The 23,644-nt window shown below is 40.9% G+C and overlaps 1 long non-coding RNA gene across 2 annotated transcripts; it reads right to left on the minus strand.

Annotated features, from left to right (window-relative positions):
* Nucleotides 1–1,449: 1,449 nt before the first annotated feature.
* LOC125326324 lies at nucleotides 1,450–22,680 on the minus strand. 2 transcript variants are annotated; one of them, XR_007203763.1, is made up of 5 exons: nucleotides 22,573–22,680; nucleotides 17,483–17,638; nucleotides 16,751–16,890; nucleotides 6,005–6,192; nucleotides 1,450–1,566 (listed from the first exon to the last, which is right to left on the minus strand). It is a non-coding gene; the product is annotated as an uncharacterized LOC125326324 (long non-coding RNA). The 2 variants fall into 2 exon arrangements; XR_007203762.1 differs by having other exon boundaries at nucleotides 1,450–1,730.
* Between the last annotated feature and the right edge of the window lie 964 nt (nucleotides 22,681–23,644).

Consider the following 23,644-nt stretch of genomic DNA (forward strand, 5'->3'; position numbering starts at 1 on the left):
TTAAGTTCAGTTTAAATTCAGAGAGCTGCCAAAACATCTAGAAGCAGGAGACCGCAGTTTTACGTTGTCTGGTCTCAGCAGCCTGTTCTCTTCTCATGTTCTTATTTCTCCAGCCTGCAGGGAAAAGCAGGAGAGAAGAACGGGAAGAAAGGCAAGTGCCCAAGTACTTCATGGAGCCTGATTCTTGCAGGTTCCTATCACATGCTTGAGAGCACTCACTGGGACTTCTCCTTGTGAAAAGGCTTTTCCTTAAGCCTCAAGTTGTGTGCAAAATCACACATTTGTAGGGGATCTGATACCTGTGTGAATTTAATAGATTCAGCAGAGTTCAGCCAATGAACTCAGAAGTTATTGAGGAACAACCATGAGCCTCAGGGCCCAAGCATTCTGCTGCTTTTAGTGACTTGAAGTAATCATGACCTAAGTATAATTAAAGCATGCTCCTTACCTGCATTTCTCAACTGTTCCAACTTTAACTTGGAATCTTAGCTTTCCCACGGTCTTTCTGCACCTTCCCCTCAGCCTCCCACTCCATGCAGCTAGTTTTGACTTCAGGACAAGTTACAGGAGGAGGTCCAAAACTCAAGTGTAGCATTCAGTCTCAAATGGGAAGTTCATCATCTGAGGAAATTCAAGCCAAATTTAAAATATCAGTAACTGCTATCACTTGTTTACTTCACTCCCTGCCAGCATCTTTCACCTGGTTATCCCTTTTCAGAGCCTGAGGAAGAGTACCATGTCCTTCAGTGAAATATCCAAATAATTAAAATTTGTAAACTTGGATTCTTATTAGCAAAGAACTGCATTTTTAAGATAAAATATCTATTTTAATTTCAAAGGAAGAAAGGACTTAGCCTATGGCTGTTCAGTGTAAAACAAAATAAAAAAGCTCTCATTTAATGATTCTCCTAGAGTGCCATGTAGCACGAAACCTGAGCCTTTTTCTAGTCTCTTAATTTACTACTTGCTGCCTTGCTGCTTTGTGGAAAAGACACTTGATACCAGAGTCTTTTCACAGGCTTCATTCTACACTTAACTAAGACTTGAATTCAGCACAGGAGAAAGGGGGAATTCACACCCTGGGCAAAGTGAGTGACAGCTTACAGCTTGCTGATTCCACATCCAAACCAGAAACACTCTGTAATTCAGCTCTGGGCCAAGGGCTGATCCCTTTCACTTCCCGCTTACACAAATCACTGATCGGGATCCATCAGTCGTTAGCTGAGCCCTTTGGTCTTGTTTTTCCAATGTAACAGTGTCAGAGTGGACTTTGCTGAAGGGAATTGTCCAGCTCCAGCTGCTGGAGCAGCTGCAGGTGAGCCAACCAAGGCACTGCAAAAAAAAGAACAGAGGTAATGGAAAAAAGGAGCAAGAAGATAAGGAGTATCAGCCAGCCAGGTAAGGGGAGGAAGGGGCAGAAGACAGCTAAGTGTGTCACTTCACCTGGAAGGAGGTGAGGCTATGTGCTCACTCAGCCAGGAAAAGGAACAGAAGTTGCCATTTCTGAGTGCTAGGCACTGCTACCTGGTGTGTCCTTTCATTCCACAGCAGAGGCAGAGATCTTACCTGGAAACACAGCAGGACCAGGTGATGTAAAACTTCCTTGCTGGGTACCAAACAGCAAATCAAGTGCCTTTCAGTCATCCTCAAGACCCATAGGGAACTAGGAAGTTCCCTGTGAAGGATGAACCCATCCTTCAGCCCCACAGGACATTGTGTTTCTAATTGCCCTACAAGAAATACAAACACTTGCCATTTTCCTTAATAAAAACCAAAATACCTTCAGAACTTTACGTGCACACATTACAACCTGATTATTTAAACCTTCTTCTTAAAACCTTCTATGGAAAGCCTAAAAAGCAATCACACAAAATACTAAAACTTGACTGAAATCTCAGTACCTTTTGGTCATTCTCAGTAATTTTTAGCTTGCTTTGGGCTGGCAATGGTCTGGTAACACCACTTTTATCTTTTGCAGTACATTAACTCCTTGTCTTTTGTAGATTTTACTGAATCTAATACCTTAAAGATAAATACAATAAGAAGTGCAGAATTTTATCTATTTTTCTTTACTACTCTGTAAAGGTCTGTTTTTCACATGATTTAAACAGCAAAACCACTCATCAGCTCAGGTCATTTAAAAGGTTTTTAAGTATTGGACCAAGTTTATAGGAAAGCTTTCCTACACTGCAATCTGGCTCTAACTCCTGAGTTCATGAATGGCATGTGGGGATGATTTAAAGTTACCTTTCTCCATCGTCTGTGCCAGCAGTGAGCTGTCCCCTCTGATAAAGGGCAGAGTGGAAAGAAATCAGTAACTCCTTAAAATCACCCCAGTGGGAGCTGCCAGAGGTCAGGAATCCCAGCCCTGCTGCTACTGAAGCCTTTCATTTACTGTCCAGTGTTATATGTGTGAAGTGATTGAGTGGTTGCTCTGTTCTGCCTACTAAGTCACCTTTCTATATTTAACACATCACCGCATAAAACACCACAGTGTACCTCAAGTATGGGAGGCTCCATGTAAAATTGAACTCTACTTTAAATCTTCCTGAAAAAGCAGCCCACTCCCCACTTCTGAAGAGAACTGCTTTTCCTCTCTCTGCTCAAAAATTCCAGTAGGCAAATACATCTGAAAGGCTCAAAGAGAGCTCTGAGGACTTGAAAAAAAGAGAAACCAGCATTGAAAATATCCTGAAGTATTCTGGGTTGACAATCACATTTGTACAATAAAATATTTGTCCCTTTTTGCCCCAAAATAGCCTCTAAAACAGCTGGACGATAAGAGGTGCCTTTATACTTATGAGTCATTGGAAGCAAAGGTGAGTCCCGTTGGTGGGCCCAGCCCAAGGGCCATTGCAGGCGACAGAGGCTGTGAACCGCCTGGGCTTTGACTTATCCTCTTGATGGTTCTAAGTGCTGGCAGCACAGGGTGCTTTATTCCTGTTTTTATTTATGCTACAGTATCATTCCCAGCCCTTCAGCTTTGCATTTTTTTTCATCCCAGCTTCTGCTGATGCGCCCCATCTGCGCTGCCCTGGGCTGGGACCGCCCATTCTGCCTGAGTCAGCAGCACAACACTGACCCACTGCTCTACCCCAGGTTCCTTTTCCAAATAGCAACATATTTCGATTAATCCCACTCTATCTATTCCAATGCACTCACATTTTTATACAGTGATATTGAAGAAGGAGAGATCCTTAGTATAAACTGGTGTCGTTCCTTAGAAAACATAGGATCACTACCAGGCACCAAGGGGTTGGTACACCCAAGAGGTAAGAGGCTTTTAGCCTAAAATACAGATTAATAAAGGATATTGTTGCAGCAAGAAGAAGCAAAAGGAAGAGGCACCGAGTGAAAAGTATGATAGGAAAGAAGACTCTTCAGACAGTTAAAAACCACAAGGCCCAAGCTAAAGCCTCTGGAAAACATTTCAGTGGTCTGTGAAAATCCTTATCAAAGGACCCTTGGCCTTCTTGGTCTGACTGATAAGCTAAGCAACCTTTCACTTCTTATTTAAAAGAATCTCGAGTTAAAGTAAGTATCTTTCATGCCAGTTACGATACAACCCAAGCTTCATTATTTTGCATGGGAGAGGCCTTTTTTGCCATTAAGACATTCCAATTAACCTCTTTCCATACTGTTGCCAACACTGAAGTCTAAAGTTAGTGAAAAAAGGTCACTCTCTCACTTCCCAGATTTATCTAAGAATCAAGGGAGTGAAGATCTGTCACTACAAGCTGTATCCTGAGGATCTTTCTCTTCACAACTACTACCATTTATTAGAAAACAACACACAGGCTACTAAGATCTCTTGAAAATGGATTAAATTGACACTAAATGATGGAAAATCGCAAATAATTGTATTTTTTTTGCTAATTTACTATGGAGAGAAGACTTTTAAAATTACTTTTTTTGTGTGTACATATGTGCTTCCTTCATGCATTTTTTGCTGTCCAATTCTAACAAAATTTGGCAAATAGGTAGAGATCTCCAAGATGCAGCTTCCTTGTTAAGAAGACGTTGCTCCTGCAAATTTTGCAATCTAAGTAGTAGGTTAAGGAGAAGACTGTCCAAGTGGCCTAAAAGAAAAGCTGTAACATCAGCCTCACTGGGAAATAAATCCTTCAGAATACATCAAGGAAATACTGAATTACTTTTTCCATTATATAATTTAAGTCCTTATATTATATTGAAGCAATGTCATCCCATGCACAGGAATGGTTCCTAAGTGAAAAATACAAAGCTTCTGTTTTGGCTGCACAGGTACATGCTAAATAATAATTATGAATTAAATGCCAAAAGTCCTCAGTGTGACGCAGATAGACCAGATTATCCCTAAAATACTTGTCAGAACTTTTCCTTGTGAATTAAGTCCTGTGCTGCAGAAGAACACTTATGGACACGAGGAACCTGAAATATCTATAATCCCATATTAGTGCTCTTATTTTTTTAGCTTCTCAGGTGCTTTGCAGGGGGATTTGTGTGCAAATCATTTGAATTCAAAGTGTAAAAGCAGAAAACGAGAAAAATGAATGATTTAACTGTTAACCATTTTTAAAGACACTGCCTTAAAGATACAAAGGATCTGAGATCAAACAAAATAAACAGAATTCAAAGTTTGTGCCTAGCAGCTGACACTTGCCAGATCTGAAAGGAGAGAGCTAGACCTGCAAACAACACTGATAAACCCAGGAGCCACGAGGTTATACAGGTACTTCAGGACTGAACTACCTGCACTGCAAAGAAAAAGGCTCCTCCATCAGCTTTCTAGATGAAGGAGAGCAAAACAAATACTATTAACAAATTATCCTAGGAGCAAAAAGACGGGAAAAATGCCCATCAAAGTCTTACTGATTTTATATCCTGTCCTAGGGATTTCCTAATTAATCTGGGGCTCCAAACTGATTTTAAATAATGTTCATTGTTAATAATGTGTTGGACATTCTTTCAGCCTCTTTTTTGAGTTTTAATACTGGTTAAAATTATTTCATAGAATTGAATTCAAATTTAGGGTTACAATCTAGCAAGAAGGAGCTGAAGGAAAAATAAAATCTAAGCCTGAGTGTCCAGAAGTGACACATTTCAATATTCTACTGCCTAAAGTTCTGAGAAAATGTACAGCTACCTTCCCAGAAAATTAGTTTTCATCATGCAAGAGCAAAGCTGGCTTATTCTTTCTGCGCCTGTACACAGTACAATATGCTCTGTCCTTTCCAATAGGATACTCGGGGTATAATCCCAGTGTTGGGTGAAGTCCAAGCTATGAAATAAGATTTACCACGAGAAACCTGGTGCCAAGATGGTGACATGAAAATCCTGAGTTGAAAACACTGGTTTTTGTGAAGTAGCTAATGGTTGTGACTGAAGGAGTCTTGGTAGGACTGATTTTTGAAGGTTAAACTTTACTGTTTCCCATTTAAATGGACACAGAAAGATATTGGGCTGGTACTGTCTTTAAAATAAGTACACAAAAATCAGAGCCTAACTTTAGTATCCAATATTCTCTACTTCTCACCAAACTAAAGATGATTTCAAGTACATGATTCCAAATGGGGAGGTGATGCAACTGTTTCTGCCCTTTGGGGCCACAGAGGAGCTCAATTATCAGGGCACATACAGCCATAGATAGGCTGGAACGGTGCCAATACAACAGCGGTGGTGGCTGGAATTACTTTGGAATTAGATAGTGATAGTTGTCTAAAACTGGAAGAAGCCAAGAGAGGAAAAAGAAGTATCTTGTTAAAAAGTGTTAAGAATCTTGCACATCAAGTTACTTACTTCTGTGAAGGAGGCAAAAACCTTGCAGTCAGAGGCCTGGCTCCCTCCTCACTGCTGCAGTCCCAAGTCAGTAACTCCCTCTCTCCCTGTTCTTCACTCTCACCTTCTTCCTACTTGGCTCAGCAGCCCAAGTGTTCCAAGGATGACCTGCTGACGTGCTTCCCACACCACAGACTGAGAAACCACAAAGTGTCTGGACGCATGAGCGAGACACTGAGATCCTTACCTGCTGCCTTGTTCCTTTTTCTGCGTGACTTTCCTGCTGCAGCCGGTGCCAGCCACCACAGAGCCATTTCTTTGGAATTCACCACCCCAGGAGACGTTGCTGCCATGGTGGGAATCGGTGCTTGGCAGCACTTCTGCGCCTCTTGACTCACACGATGCTTTTGGCTCATTTTCAATCATTTCCTTGAGCTACAGAAGAAAGAAACAAATTGTTAAAGAGCAAAAACAGCTGTAAAAAAAGTCACTCAGCGATGTAAGCCATGAAATCTGCGTTCTAGGAAGAGGAAACATGCATGTTTCCAGACATATAAAAGCTCCAGCACATGCAGCACAAGAGAGAAAATTAACTCATGTTCATCAGAAATCTACTTTCACATCTCAAAGATACTTGAACCGACATTTAACCACACCTAAAGAAGGTAATAGGTGATTCTTCATCCTTCGAGCCCGGCTGATGTCTCTGTGCAAGGTTCTGTATGAAAAGACAAGAGACAACCCTGCAAAAGTTCCAGGGAAAAGACACAAAAAGAAAGAAAATGTAATTGGAAATGCACAGAATTTAAGTTTCATCCAGTGCTGGGCCGTTTGCATAACAGCGCAAGTATCACTCCACATCTGTTTGGTTTTCCAGTTCCTGTTCCTTTTTTTTGTTGTTGTTGTTTTTCTTTTTTCTTTTCTAAGAGAACAGTCATTGGAAGTTCACCACAGGCTGCTGAATCAAAGCAAATGACATCCAGGTCAAGTTACACTTCCAGAAACACACAGGCAGCTCATTTCTCTGCATAAAGACTTAAAATGGATTGGCACTGCAAGTCCGGGAAGAACGGAGTCATCACCAGCACAAGCAGCACTGGGTGACATCTCACATTTATGGAGCATCACACCATCTAAAGATAAGTGATCCCGAGGGGGTCACAACGGTTCCCAAAGTGATTTAATGCTCACGGAAACTCAAGAGTGAGGGGACTTCTGATGCATCCTTGTTCCATCTGACATCAGAGTTCCGACTGCCAGCAGGGATGAGAGGAACAATGACACAGGGGCCATCACTGCACAACTCTGCAGAGGAAAACAGCCTCTTCCCAGCTGAAACAACTGGAGGAAAATCTTTTAAATCTTGCACATATTTCAGAAGAATAATTTGTTTGAGGAAGTGGCCTTCAAATAAAACATGGACTTACACCAACTGAAACCATCCGGCATTCCATGCAGCACATTTGACTTAACAATGAGGCAACTGCCTCGGGGCATCTTCGCGGTGCTGGGAATGACATGGATTTGCATTTGCAAAGGCCCTTTGTAATCCCTTCCCGCGTTTCAACTCTGTCATCATCCCCACCCGCCTCTCCTGGCCATCTCGGTGTCACAGTAAACGGCATGAAGCCCGTACACAGGGTGACCAAAGAGCCCAACACACAGAAAATACTGCTCCCAAACCCTCCAGAGTGCTTTGCCTGCTCATTCTAACAATTCCAGATGTTGCTCTCGGAGTTGAGCCTCGCTGTGCACATCAGCTCTCTCTTACTGTTTTAGCTGTGGTTTACTATTTGGAACTGGGAAGAGATCACTCTGAGGAATGCAGCTTAAACGAAGACTGCATTTTAAGTGGATGTTTCTGTTTGGAAAGCAAAGCTTCAGGAAACAAGGCAAGGTACAGAATGGAGAAGCACTTCTCAGAGGGCTGCATTGATTAGACTGCAGGAAGGAGCAGCACAGCTGAAAATAGCCAAAACAGAGTCAATAGGAAACCTCTGTGAGCCGTTGGACATTGTGGTCTGGTCCTGGAGCCAGCGGATAAACCCGAGGGCTGGGAATGCATCATCCAAACTCTGACCCCAGCTAGATATAATTATGTGAACAATGCAAATTGGAAAAAGATTTAATCTCAGATAGTTTTGTGCGAGATGGGGATTCATAGTTCATGACATATTTATAATGAGATGGCTTTGCTTTCTCAAAGGCACAATAATTATCAGCTTCAAGCAGCTTTTGCATTGAGAAATACTGCTATTTAACTCACTTGACAGCTGCTGCATTCAGTCACGTAAAGACACAACTACATTTATCTGCACCTCCGCTCCTCCCTGTACATCACTTCATTCAATCCCTTCCAGAGACACCCGTCTCTAGGACAGCACTTCCAGCAGGACACAGAATTGAAGAAACCTCTCCATTAACTCCTTATGGTTTATAAATAAATAGCTTCTGTATAAAACAGCATTGACAGAAAACACAATGAACGTGTTTTTCTAGAAATGTCAGACCCAGAGGAAAAAAAAAGATTCCTGTCATCATTATAGCTACTGGGCATGAATAATATTGTTTACTAGTAAAAATTGCACAGCAAAAGAAACGTAACTAAGAAACATACTAAGAAACAGAAGGGAGTGTCCTACAAAAAAGGTCTCCTACCTGATCCCAGATTCAGACACAACATCTGGCTGATGCACAGAAAGCTTTATGTAGCTACCAGTATTGTTTTCTTCAGGAAGGACTGACTACCCAAATATCCTCAGCTGGCATGGGCGGAATTCAAGAAAAAACCTTCATTGACTTATGCCTTAGGAAGAGTTGGACTTCTCTGAAGACTGCAGCAACTAAGAGGTGAAAACTACTTTTAAGATAAGCACTTTGCAAGTGGCTACCCAGGAGAAAAAAAACAAAGCAGCAGCAAGAAAGAAGGATATTCTGCACGGAACAAGCAAATCAAGAAGTAAAACACAGCTTCCTAATTTTGAAAATAAAAAACGAGGTTTCCATGTTAAATCTAGAATTGAAAAATTGCTCTATCCAGCAATTCTGCATGGAAAGTCATTTGAACTTGCAAGTGGGTGCCTGGTTTCAAAAGGATTAGTTACCTTTCCAGCTTTATATCCAGCTCTTTATAGGTCTCAGGATCACAGTAACTCACCAGCTGGATGCCATCAGCATGTGCAGTACGTAAAACAGCATAAAGCAGAGGGGCAAAGATCTACTTAATTTTGTAAGGAAGGAGGTGCCAGAAGACTGACACATATGGCCAGGGCCAAGGGTTCCGGTGCATCGGGAATTGGTTCCAGGGCACCATTCCAACTCCATATGAGCACTGCGAGTAACACATCACCATTTCAAACTGCTTATCAGCCTCAGAAAAAAGGAAGAAGAACTGCAGATTACGTTTATGTATCATGCTGTAACAGTACCTTCTCATTTTGAGGGGGAACCAGTAGCAAAGCACATCTGAGAATAGCAGCTTTCAGCAAGATGAAGAAAGGGACTGGTTTGATTTACAGCTGTATGACTTATGGCCACATCTGGCAATACAAGGCCAAGGAATTTCATGGGGAAGGAAATGCCACTTGATGCTTTTACAATTAAAGCAGACAATGCAGAGATAGTTTACACAAAGCAACTATTTTTTCTTGGGAACATTCACCTAAAACCTTGGGCCATGACCAGTGGGGAGACGACATTCAAAATGACAGTTCTGATTGCTTTGGACCTTCATTTCCTTGCTCTCCATCCTGCTGAATGGCTCACAACAGAGACTAGGGTATGAGTTTTAACTCCCATTGCTCACCCGTATGAAATTATTACAGGAAGAAAAGCAAGTCTTTTCTGTTAGCAATGATAATGAGAATTTTTATCTAAAAATATCTTACATGTGCTCAGCAAAGCCAAAATTGTTTCTGCTATTAGTTAAGTATTTTGTTTAAATGATATTCTGAATATACAGCTGGCAGAGACAGCACTTGGCTGCTCTCTGTCCTGGTTACAAGGCAAGGGAAGCCAGACAAACACAGGTCCTTAAATTCTGGTGGGTTTTGGGAAAATTCCAGATCCACTGAAGCAGTTTGAACTGTTAAGACAGAATTCATGCTTCTCATTAGGATAATTCACTCTAATAGGCCTCTGAAGGCTTTCCATTTTTGGCAATGTTCTTTTAATGAGGCTCAAGTTGGATCTGTACATTTTACATTGTAAAATATTTAAAATAAACACCCCATACAGAAATCTTGCTGATCTTCAGAAAAACAATGAGTTAAAACAACCAGCTGAAAAACCTGTACTAATACAATGAAAAAGGGAACAACTTCAGATGAAAGAGAAATGTTGTCCTAAGGAAATGTTCCTTTTAAATCCTGGCAAAGTATCATCCATTTCAGCTGGATATTCCTACTGGAATGACACAGAGCTGTGCTGAAATGATATAACTGTGAGTTTTACTCTGGATGGATTAAGAATAATTGCTCACTCTGAGATCTACACAGAAGAAAAGTGCCACTGCTCTCACACAGAAGATTTCATCAGCTTGAGGAAAGCAAGGGAAAGCTGCAAGTTTCAACGCTGAAACTACAGCACTAAAAATCACTCCAGTATTAACACCTGAGTTTTCCTACTTCCCTAGGAAGGGAGTGTAAAAGCAGAGAATGGCAAGGGAAACAAATAGCAAAGCAGAGACTTAAACACGAAAAAGGCAGAGATATGTACTTACAAGTTAAGACTGAATACAAAATGAAAAGAAAAAGTCCATAGAAAATTAAATAAGGAGAAAGGCAGCTGGTATTTCCCAAAGTTCTCCCACTGAAATTATATAAAAGGGAATATATTCAAATGTCTGAACAGCCCCTAGGGCTGGGATTTCCTTAACTCTGACTTCATTTCCCTTAAACAAAGGTATTATCTCAGCAACTCCACACCAAAAGGAAATAGAGATGGCAGAACCAACTTAAGTGCTCCTGTACCATGATGAAGACTCTGAAATACAGGATACTTCTCTCAGGGTCTACTTGGGGCAATATCAGATTACTGGAAGATTGGACTATAAATGGCAATAGTGGACTTTCCTCACTCTCATTAAACTGGAAAAGGCTTGCTTGCTCTTAGAGATATAATTAAATTCTGTTTAGCTGCCACTTATCCAGTGTAAATGGACCATTTAATGCAAAACTCCTCACACAGACACACAGATAGATCAACCTGATGGCCGCAGTGCAGCAAACTCCATTAAGTTCTGGATAGTTCTGGATTTTTTTCAAATCCACTGAACTTCTCCACATCCACTGAGCTCAGTTTTACCAGACATGCATTGGCAAATGAGTGTTCCAAAGGCAGACAGCAGCATCAACACATGCTGCACTAGAGATTGAGGTGGGGCAGAGCTGCTAAGGCAGCTTCGCTGCTCCTGCTTCTTCCTTTACATCAGACACAGCCATTGATTTTTCTCTCCTTTCCGGTGCCAGCTATGACTTTTTCTCTTAGGTTAGTCATTTAAAAGAGAAGTCATCCTTCCCCATTCTTGTCTTGTCCCCCCAGCATCAGGTCAGAACAAAGGGAAGAAGCAGTGACAGTCCCAAAAAGTTGTTCTTCTCCCAAAGAAGGCACAAACAGAAAACGGATGTTTTCCGCTGGGGAAGGACACGAGACAGGAGTGGTGCCAACAGCTGTCTGCCTTTGCAAGGGCTGAGGAGGCAAAGGGATGAAGACTAAAGTGCTCTTACTGTCCCACGTGTGACATAAACATGCTGCAATGTAACATGGAAAGGGGCTTTCTGTCCTAAGGTAACTCATCTCTGTGCCTCTCCTACAAACATCACATATTCCACCCATAACTCCCATCCCACTAAGAACACAAAGTCACTTATATTCTAAAGTTTGTATCCTTGATTAATACCAACTCCAAATTTGCCAAGCTGGCCGACAGAACTGATTTTCCCAGTCCTCTGCTCATGGTGGCTGCTGGTGAAATGAAGCAGTACATACTCCAGACAAAGTATTCATCCACACACCACACAAGTCACCGAGGCATTCCCTAAAGAGGAGTCTGAACTGTCCCCCACATCACAGTGGTACAGACGCAGGCAGTAACTACCCAAAAATCCCATGAGAAACCCTAACCTCAGCATTTCCTTTCATTACACGATGCTGAAGTCAGCTCCTCAACATCCCACAGATGTTTAGTCAGCATCTGTTCAAAGCCCCTGGTACTTTCTCAGGTATGTCTTTGCTCTCATCACCTGTGAAAGGATGAAAGAACCAAAAAGGAAGCATTTGATCACTTTATACCTTATCACTTGCATGCCATTTATTTATTCTTCCCAGACTAGGCAGGTAAACTTGAGGTTTAGCCTTTCCTTCACTCCTCTCCCTTGGTCTTTGAATCCTGCAGCCCAGGAACACAGAACAGCAGTAGCCTCTTCAGGTTTCACCGGTTTTTTGATGTTCTGACTCCTTTTGTCACTCTTCGACCCTGGACACTCTGGACTTCAGCTGCAGCAATCACCAGAGTCTGGGTAGGCTGGAGATCAAAACATAGCCAGGGACAGAGACAGGGAAATATAATTTCTCTATTAATATGTTAATGACTCTGTCCTGATTACTGTGAGCACCAAATGATTTCCCTCTCAGTCTGAGAGATGGGAGAGAACTGACACCTCCATTTTTCTGCACAATAATGCTGTCATCAGCCTCAAATTTGGGCTGCTTCTGAAGGGAGTTATTGCTCTGTAAAAATGAAGCACAGTGCTGCTGCTGCTCTATGTTAACTACCATCAACTGGTTTCTGAAAAAATACCATGCCATAAATATACCTAAAATGGTGGTTTTCTGAGGCTTCCCTTCAGAATCCATCAATTTAATCAAGGCACAGGCAGGAAGGCTGAAGAAGAGCCTGTGGGGAGCTGATCACCTGAGACAGTGCCAAGATCTTCATCAGTTGCAGCAGTTTAAAATTAGAACTTTCCAATTTCAAGGAAGGCTTTATGATACTCTGAGATGTAGTGCTCCTTACTGGAATTCCTTTTCCCAAGAGGCTAAAGCCTGCCTGGTACCCTTTTTTCATACTACTGCTGGCTTTTAGGAGGTTTAATCCTGCTTCCATGAAGGGCAAAACTCTGAAGGATTGCTCACATTGAAGACAGAGATAAAATAAGAAATAACAATAAACAAATAATGTGCTGAGCATTTAAAGAAAAAAACCAGAGATTACTCACTCTGACTTATTCTGAGGTAAGAGATGAAACTTGCTATAGGTTTGTAAGGTTGTTCACCAGCGGCATCACCTGAGCTAAGAAATAGCCTTTATCCTTTACGGACTTAGTTAAAATAATTATAGTGATTGATTTTTCAACCGTTTTTCTAATCAATGGATTGATTCTGTTACAATGTATTTCAGCTTTTATTATGATGATGCAAAATGCCCTCATTTGCCATTTGGGAAGAATTTAGAATAGGTAATGAGTTTAAGTACAGTAAAAACAAAAACCAAATATTAGAAGAAAGAGCAAAACAGGCCACAGGAATGCATACAGCAGTTTTCCTGATGACTTTTGTAGGGAAATGCTATTAAAATTGATAACTGATCACACACGACGTGTGTCCCCTGCCTTTTAACAAATTTGAGCACATTTTAACAGAAATGCTATGCTCTGCAGTGACCTGCTGGGATACAAATCAAACCTATGGCTGCTGGCTATGGGCCAGGTAAATTCAAACCATGTGACAAGGCCTTTTCTACATTTTATTACTTCTTTTTTTTTGATCCCAGGTTTCTTTAAGAGAAAAATCCTTTGTACATCTCCCAGGTACAGCTCACCTTAGTGTAAGAAATGTGTTGTGACACTAAGCTGGTGTAAACCAAGGCAAATTCATTGATTTAATGGAGCGATGCTGTTTAGTATTATTTATCTCATTGTTTTTATGGTTTGAGAAGAAATTATTTGAGTTCTTGTTTCAGGTGTGTTATATCCTCATTTTTACAACGATGTAAGAGCCCAATATTTCCAGTTCTGGCATTATGTGTTTTAACATGGCATTTCTCCAGCATTTTCCACTTTGGCTGTTACAAGGCCATGACTGAACTAACACCACAGCAGAGAGTCAAAGAATTACTGCTAAAATACATTGTGACTTCAGCACAGGCTAAGATTCCGCATGGATGCTTGGAATAAATCACTCTTGGCAGCTCCTGTAGTATTTGGTGCTGTTCCCAACATCTCCATTCCTGGGCTGATGTAATTAGAGGGCACACAACTGGCTTAAGCTCCTACAAGTGAGTGCAAATGCTTTATTTAAAGATCAGCCTTGGACTCCTTAAAAAAAATCAATTACAAAAACATTTTACCTTGACTTTCACCTGGACAGACACGTCACAGTCTCAAACTCGAATTAGCATTCCTCATTGCATCTCACTTCTTCTTTGTGTGTACTTACCTTCAACAATTTCTCTCATCTATAGGAGGAACGTCAAAGAATCAAATTCCTATGACCCTGTTAGGATCAGTCAGCTGTCACTTCCTCAGAAGCCTTTCCAAGGAATAAGAGGGCACAGAAGGCAGACCCTCCAGGAGAAGATTTCTCTGCAAAGAGATATCTGCTTTGGCTGCTCTGAAGACCCTGCAGCAATCTCAGGAGAGCTGGAATAAACTTGGAAGTTCCCAAGATTTCTAGAGGCTGCTAGGAATACAGTATGTCAGGAGTTTTATCCCACAAAATGGGAGTCAGAACTGCCTGACTCATCACAAAACAGGCTTTACCATAGAAAAACCATGAGTAAGTGAGGAGAATTTTTCTGGGAGTCTGCATTTCTTCCCATCCAGCCAGACAGCTGAGCTAGGACTTTCAGAATAATACTGAAATTAACTTCACCACACAAAGAGAAGACAATATTTATCTGATTAGTACAGCAATGTATGGAAGGGTGATGATTAGATCTTTTAAATCCAAGTCCTCAAACCTTGACTTGCTTCCAATGGATTTTTGAGAAGCAGAAACTTTTTATCTCATGCCAGTCAGAGCCTTATTCTGATCCCAATCCCAATCTCTACCTTATGCTTATAAACACCATTTCTTGAGGCAACAGCCTGAAGATCTCTATGTGATAAGCTGTCTTCCTCTGCAAAGGTTCTGGTTTTCACCTTTCCATCAGTTCTGCAGCCTTCCTGCAGCTGCTTCTGGATCTGGCTTTGATTTTAAAAGAATTTGGAAATGTACGTTAATTAAATTGCATTATTAAAAACTTCACAGCTTTTACAGCATCTCCTTGTTTCTGAATTAGCACTATGAAAACACAAAAAAAAACTCATAAGGAAACCTCAAACTTTAATTTTAACAGTGACTGGCTTTTGATATCTCTTCTCATAAAAACCTTTGATTGATTTGCCACCATTAAAATATCTGCCCTTCAGGTTTCTTCCTATAATGGACAAAGCTGAAGATGGGGTAAGAAGATGCTTCAAAACTCCTGTTAAAATTTGAAAGAAAACCTTCAACAATTCCTAACATCCATCTTAGTACACTATGCATCATCTTCCTTTTGTTCTTACTGACAAGTAATACATGTTGAAAACTCAGAATGAAGTAAAGGTATTATTCATGGTCTATCCAGGTAAAATGTTTTTTAAGAAACGAATGAACAAAAAACAAAGTGTCTGAGCAAGAAGGAGATTTCCAGGGCATCCAGAGTCAGTCTAACACTGATCCCGCTGACTCCAACCACAGAAATATGAGGCTGAGGGGGAACGCTTTGGAAATCCCACCACAACAGGCAAATTTTGTGGGAGAAACATATAACGGACGTCTGTCAAAACCAGAATGAAGGAATGCATTCTGCATTTCAAGGCCTGAAGGAAAGAGCTTTTATGGACTGAAAAGAAAGGAATAGAAAGTAAATTTGGCTAACCAAATTGGAGAGAGGGGTGGATTTTTGTTTGTTTGTAACTGGCATGGTTTTTCAATGAAGGAATCTGGAGAATATTAACAGTTATGCCTAAATCTATGCTGGAAGCATTTCTGTCGTTTTAGAGCCAAAAACAGGCTCTTGCCAAAACCTGTAAACTGCTTTTTCAAAAAGGAAAAGAACAAAAAAAAAGCACCTTCGAAATGGAATTTGCAATTCTCATAGCAGGCAATCATCAGCTCCAATTAGCCCCTGGCAGAGGAACCTGAGCGAGAGTGATAGACTCAGTGCATCCAAAAATGTTTAGTCTAGACTAAACCATGCTGGAATTCTCTGCAGACCAGACCTCAGCCCTCTGGATTGCTGACAGCCATCTATATTGGCCACAAACAACAACACAGTGGGGATCCTGTTCCATGCTTCCCTCCCACCTCTCCTTATCTAGTCCCAGAGCTATTCCCCCTCCCAAATCCACAGGCACTCAGGTAAAAAGCTGTTGATGGCTGCAAGTATTTGAAGCCTGGTTAATGAGCATAGGTAATGCTCCCCCATTCCTCCAATTACCTGTACAGAGAGCATGTGAGCCAAACCCAAATTAATAAACCCAGAAAAACATGTTCATCTGCCTGACAGCAGCCAGAAGCCACTGTTGCCAGAGAGAAAAGAGTTTGGAGCTCTTTCTAAAATGTTGTCAGCACAATTAATTCTGAAATACGCTCTGAAAATGTGGAACATGGCCCATCTGTCACGGCTCCTCGTGTATTTAATGATTAGTGAGAGGGAGTATAAACTCAGTGTTTCATCTCCAAACCCAGCTTCCCTGTGCAGAGCATTCAGCCAGTAGTTAAGAATGTCATCCTTTCCCAAACTCAATCCTAAGTGGCATCTTCAACAGAAAAGAAAGTTACCAACTAACTCCTTTGCCACCAGCCCCATTACAACCACTACCACAATAAAGTAAGGCTGGAGTATTATTTTTCTTTCTTTATACTAGAAATTGGCCACTGGCCTTAGCAGAGATAATCTGGTACTCCTCTGGAATCCATTCCTTTGGCAAAGCAAAAAAAGTCATAATATGTCAAGTGTGAATACCTGGTAGGCTTTTCTTACACACATCGCTTGAATGGCAATTCAGAGACAACTCCAAGTTTTCCAGCACATTTTCTAATGGCTCTAAGTCAAATTTAATGATCACTACACACTGGAGAAGTTCAGTTGACTCAGGTCCAGACCTGAAATCCAAGAACAGACACATTTAGATCAATCTCTAGACTGAGCCACAGGAACTGAGGGGTCTGCGACTCGGCCTGTCCACCGAGAGACAAGCTGCTACATCCAGCTCTCATTTGTAATTGTCCAGGACTTAAAATATTATTTTTCCTTTAAATTCCAACAAGAGCTTGGTCTGCTAAGTAAAGCCAGGCTGGTGTTTTACACACCAGCAGGCCCATGCACTTAACAAAATGGCCAGAACCTTTTCGCAAAAGACGTAAGGAAGAAGTAATACACAAGGCCACACAAGTTTACAACAAGAACTGCCTCTCAAACCTGTGGCAACTGGGTAAGAGTAGTATTAGATCAGTACTGAGTTTTGGGAATTTTATCCTTCATGAGGTAAAATAATATTCACTGGATGCACATAAATCATTGTACTTGTTGTACTCGCACCAAACCATGAACTCAACCTGTGATAATTTCCCAAAATCATACACAAAAGAGCTTAGATAATTACATGTATAAAATATAAGTAATAAATAAATAAAACAAGCCCTGAATTCCACTTCAGCATTTTGATGGATGCATTTACTTCACTTACGGACGCACCTATATGCTCCAATTAAAAGATGTTACCAGGTGGACACAGGAATCCCGGTTAATCAAGGAGCCACATCTAATTACAGTATCACAGCAGCCACCCATCACTATCTCCAGAGAAGACAGAACAGATGTTTAAAGGGATTCTCCTGGGATTTAAGAGTCCTTGAAGGAAAAAAAAAAGTACATCTTGAATTAATCAGGCAAAGGATTGTAAAAATTCTAATTTAAAGATAACCATTGGGAAATTAAGTCTATTAGTTAAACAAACTTTCCTAAGGAAACAATGCCTAGTTTTCTTAGGCTTTACATGCTTATCCACTTGCCCCAGGCCAGGCCAGCTTCCATAGGCAGCTGCTCTCATGTTTTTGGGATAGACTCTGCCTTCTTTTTTGTACTGGTGCTGTGCCCCGGCCTGTGCTCACACCTAACCCCCATACACGTGACCCTGAGAGAACATCTTGTTCTAGAAACAATGCAGCTTCAGAGGGACCTTTGGAGCCTGCCACATAAACACTGAATTTAGCATTATTCAGCATTGCTCCTGTATCAACTTAAAAAGAGGGATAAAAGAAATGTCATATGAATCAAAGCCATCCAAGCTCTCTCCAACAGAACAGACTCTGAGGATGTACACATAGTGCAATGAATTAAGAACTGGAGTTCATATTCTCCTGAAGAGCCAAACTGAAATGACTAAAAGCCCCTTTGAAAACTGAAGGAATGTAGGAAACCGGAAAGGCTACTCCTGTTATGCTTCCAAGGCTGTCAAAACCAGGAGCTGTTAGAAATCTTGCTCACCAGCAATTTCCAGCATGATTTCTCACTGAATAAATTTAATTCAGAGTCAATTCCTAAATTATAGCTTGATAAAACATCCGTAACAAATATAAAATAGCCTAAAATCTGCCATAAGCCTTAGAATTACATTTTTCATGGAGCAGTTGGAATGTCCAGGCCAACATGAATATACTTTCTTGTGGAGTGTCTGTAAGTTGGATTGAAGATTAGCTAAAACTGGCCACACATCTTTCAACCAGGTTCTGGAATTTGCTGTATCTCTGCAGCAAAATCCAGAGCACTGCAAAAGGGATGGGCCTTAGTAGTTTCTCTTTGAGTCCCTGTAAATAACAGTTATCTTTCCATGTGGAAACATGGAGCTTTAAAAATGGAAGAGGAGAAAACAGAGGTTTTTCCTATAGTCCTGGCACAGGTGTGGTCCCACTCAACATCAGACCTCCCACGTTCCCTTCCTATCTACGTACAGATGTCAACAGGAACAACTTACTATCATATTCCAATAATACTTCCAAAAGTAGACAAAGAGCCTGACTCACTCCCCTCTTCATTCAGTACAGAAACATTCTTGCTGTAAGGTTTGGTTAAAGGCCAGTGTTTATAGACTTTAAAACAACAACAACAACAACAACAACAACAACAACAACAACAACAACAAAGCCATTATCTGACTCCAGCCACAGGAACATCCTGAATGCTAAACACAGTGAAAAGGGGCATCCTAAGAGCAGTAACATCTGCTCTTTAGAAAGTGACATTTTTGTGCCAGCAACACAGAACACGAGTGAAATGCAATGGAAATATCACTAATTTCATGTTGATTATGGAGAAGCTCCCAAAGTCCCAAATTCTCCAAGCAAACCCGTGCTTTAAGCTCTTTATTTCTGACTTGGAGCATCCTGGTCTAGTGGAAGGTGTCCCTGCCCATGGCAGGGGCTTGGGATGAGGGGGGCTCTAAGACCCCTCCCAACCCCAATGATTTTAGGATTCTATGATGTCAAGCAGTCTGGCTCTAAGCAAACCCAGCACCAGTTCCTTGCGACCACCTACAGCAGCTGAAATATCACTGCTTTGCTGCTGATGTCCTCAGCCAGGTACAAATCCATCAGAGGGAACAGTGCATTGCATGCTGTATGGAGGAACAATCATTTCTGACCATGCCCCATTTCCTTTCAACAGGCTCTGGATAGATTTTCTTTCCAAAATGAAGATTCCAACCAATAGGGATAATCACACCTATGCCACACCTATGGAAACCAGGGACATGGTCCCCCTGAACACCAGCGCCACTCTCCAGACTGGGAATAAACATCCCCAGATGCAGAAGCCTTAATAATATTTTTAATATAAAAGTATAGCTTCGCTTCCTCTATGCTACTTAATTCTGTACTGTGTTTATAGGGTTCCTCAGCAGGGAAGAGGTCAAAGAAAATGAGATTTCATTCAGGGAATGGTTTCATTCTCACGGAGTGTTTTACAGAATGGGACGGAAAAAGATGGAAATGGATATTCCCAGAGGACAGTGATGTAATACTCTTGCATGGACTGATGAGTATCTCAAGAATACAATCCTAAGCAGGAAATATTAATTTTTCTCTGGCTAAACTTAAGTGGTTACTCTTTTGAGGACTATGAGATCCATAATTCAAAATGAGATTTCCTTCACGTTCATTTTTTTCTTCTTTTAAAGTAAAAAATGCAAAATAAATATTTAATACCTGTTGGACTCAATAACCTCAATATTTGCAGATTTCCCATGTTCACCAGCACATTTCTGAATCTATCACTTCATACTAGCCCCAGGAGAACTGCCATACCCTGCCTTTGAGGTAGCTGAGGGTGCTCACATACCTTCACTGCAGCTTTGATGGCTGTCTGGTCCCTCACTGAAGAGGACAAGAATTTAAAAAACACACTTTATTTCCTAAGAAAAATCTATTACACAGAGGAGGAACTTAGGGTATGGATTCCCTGTAGAAGGAGGATTTAATTTACAACATGCCAGTTCAGACAAAGTAATCAGGATTCTCTATATTCCTTTGTGGCAAGGAGCTAGAAAAATGGTTAATCAAATTTAGAGTCAAGAACTGGACTCTCAAAGTTCTGATATAGTTTTTCAAAATTAGCATAAAAATTAGACACTATTAAATCCTTTGTTTCTTAAATTGACGTGGGCGTAACAGACTGCCATTTTTCCTTGTTCCTCTGACTAAGAACTTCAGAAAGACTCAAGCAAACAAGGTGCTGAGAGCAGGACCTGACCTGCCAGGTGCAGGGATTCTCCAAGCAGCAACACTACACAAACCCCTAGTGCCAAAGCTCCTTGGTTTCCTTGGATGCAGCTCTTCAAGGGACATTTCAGGGAATGTCTTCTAATCTCAAAGCAAGAGAAGAATCAGATGTAAATTGCTTTGATTTGCTGTTATGGCTGCTGTCATACAAAAAAACGATTAGCATACCTGCAGAAGCACTCACCTCCCTAAAACTGGGACATTCCAAGTCATGGTGTTCAATTTAAGGATATTCTGAATGTTCCCTTCAAAATGCAAAAGACTGGTAAATATAATCATGAAATGCTTCACTTTCTGTACAGATGGACTACGGGAGATGGGAGAAGTTCACCAATTCAACCAATTTTCCTCAGGTTTTCTAGCCATGGCTCCACACTGCTACCCCTTCCCAGAAACTCCAGTGTGTTGTAATGGAAGGAGAGGAAGGAAAAATCCGGATGAATTAAAAACCCAACTAACTAAACGAAAAAACCCATCCAACAAACCACCTAACACACTAGAAGAGCCCTCCTTCTGCTTCTCCTGAGAATTCCATAACGAAGCAGCCAGCACATCATATCCTACTCCTGGAGGACTTTCTTCTCTCAAATTGTGAGATCCCCTTTTACCTCCTTCAATGAAACAGCAGATCAGAAAGGATTACCACAATGCTGCCTTTCAAACTCTTCTCCCAAAAATGGGGAGGAAATGGACATTTTTTGGGAATGTCAGTCACTTCTGAGAAAAAGTAATTCCTCCCTGATAACATGCATTTAGACCCTGATGCAATTAAAGTGATTACACGTCCACAGCTCCTAAGTGGCCCTGGAAAATGGACAGGTCTGTACTTTCTGAGAGAATTCTCAGAATTCTGAGTTTGGTAGGAGGACACTCAAATCCAGGAAAAATGAACCAGTTTTATACTTCTGAATATAGTTCCAGAAATTCTGAGATCTCTAAAATTATAGAATTGTTTGTGGTTTCTACAAAAAAAAAAAATCTTAATTTATAACAGTTAAATTCATGTACAGATACTACTAAAAACAACAAAACTCCTCCATCCAAAAAATAGAAAAAATAATGTTGACATTCAAAACTGAAAAAATCAAATTATTTAAAACCAGATGAAGTGCTTTTAAACAACTTTGGGAGCCGTGGTTTTTTTATCTCTACAAGCCTCTAACATGGGAGGTTTGCCTGTGGTGTGAGTGAGTCCCTGCAAGTCAGATTTAGCTGCAAGAAATTCGTGGAGTTTAGTTGCTTATCTTAGATTGTCCAGACTGCAATGGCCTGGAAACACACAAAGCAGTTTTGCAAGATCAGATTTTTCAAATGAAAATTCCAGTACTGATTGTGTTTCAATCTGGCTGGAAATCTCTCCAGCACAGATTCTTTCATACTGGTTTAATAGTTTCAGCTGAAATCTGGAACTTTAAAAGGGTATTGCAGAATTGAAAATTCTGCTTGAAAATCAGAAAGCCCTCAGATTTGGGTGTGATCTGAGCGGTGACAAAAAACCATACAAAACTCATCTACTTCCCCATATTTTTTCCTGTCATTTCACTTCCAAGCTCTGCTTCAGGATTGAAGAATTTATCTTAACACTGTGATGCCATTTCCCACCATAAATACTGAAAATATTTCAGACCCCAAGAGCTGTCAGCAGACCAACAATCTTTTAAAGGTAGGGCTGAGAAAAATTGGCAGTCCTCAACGTAAAACCTCTGTAAGTATCCTTAACAGTATCTTTTTCCCATGTAACAGGATTCTACTGCATCAGAAGAAATTATTTGGAAATTATACACTTACACACAAACAGAATCCCAGATCATGAGGTTTTTTCCGTGATTCATGAAAAAGAGGTCAAAATGAAAAGAGGGTATTTTTGACTTAGACGCCTCAAAAAGCCTGCAGCAACCAAAGGTGTCCAGCAACAAAGAATCAAAGTATTCTCTTTGCTGCAAAAATATGAATTCACAGGCTTTACTGAGTAGGCAAAGCTGCATTTCAAGAGCTAAAATTTTACTGTACCTTCGGAAAAAGGGTTTCAGTTGCACAGGGTTACAGCCAGCTCTTTTCATCTCTGACCCAGAAGGCACAACTCCATAATGGGGCAGCTGCCAGAAAAAACTGCAGAGGCAAGAAATCAATCCATCAGGATTCCAGGAAAACACATTTTATTCAGTAAATAGCACTGTTTGCAAGCCTCCTTTCAAATGATGAAGCTCTTCTCTGAGGATATGTACAAGTTACACATGCACCTACCAGAAGTGTTGGGAGAAACTTGCCAAACTGTGTTAGAAGATATGGCTGAGATAATTATTGAGCAAACCCATCTTTAAACCATCTTTGCAGCACAGAACACATCCGGTGTCTTCCCTGTGCATAATCCCTCCACCTGCTTCTCATCTCTCAGGGACTCCTGGGCGTGTGACAATATAAAGAGTGAGTAGGAGCGAAGGCAGGGCGTCCTGCAATCCCAATAAAACCCAAGCCCTGGAGACACATTCCTTTGGACAATTTCAGGACAACTATTAATCTGTAAAGCACAACAAGACGGGCTGTGCAACAATCACAGAAGCCGTTTGAAAAATCCATTCCTGCATTCGTGAACACCAAAGTGGCAAAAAATAAACAATAAACTGCTACTTAATAGTTTAGAATATCTGAAGTTAGTATTTTAGAATATCAAGCAATTTTTCCAGACTGATAAACTACTCATCAGCCAATTTTTATATGTTTTGCTGGAGACAAAAGTTCAGGCTGATTGGGAATATGGGGAAGAAGGGCAACAAGGCTCGTGCTCTTATAAAGGAGAGTTAGTGAGATTTTAAGTCTTCCCTAAGTATTCCATGAGGCTGGATTTTATTGTGTTTAAAACAATACTACTCCATTAGCATCTCTGGTTTGGCAATACAAAGGGCTAAGGACTGAAAGGGCACAGTTTTCCATAGGAAAGTAGGTACTGCTGCTCAAGCAGTGAAAGGAGCCTGGTCCACACCTTCCGCAGTGCCTGGCAGCTGCTGGAAAGCACCCAAATATCACCTCTCACTGATGCAAATGGACAGAGAACACAGCAGCAACATAAACAAACCATCCTTGA

The sequence above is a fragment of the Corvus hawaiiensis genome, chromosome 5 (genome assembly GCF_020740725.1).
Source record: "Corvus hawaiiensis isolate bCorHaw1 chromosome 5, bCorHaw1.pri.cur, whole genome shotgun sequence".
NCBI classification, from domain to species: Eukaryota; Metazoa; Chordata; class Aves; order Passeriformes; family Corvidae; genus Corvus; species Corvus hawaiiensis.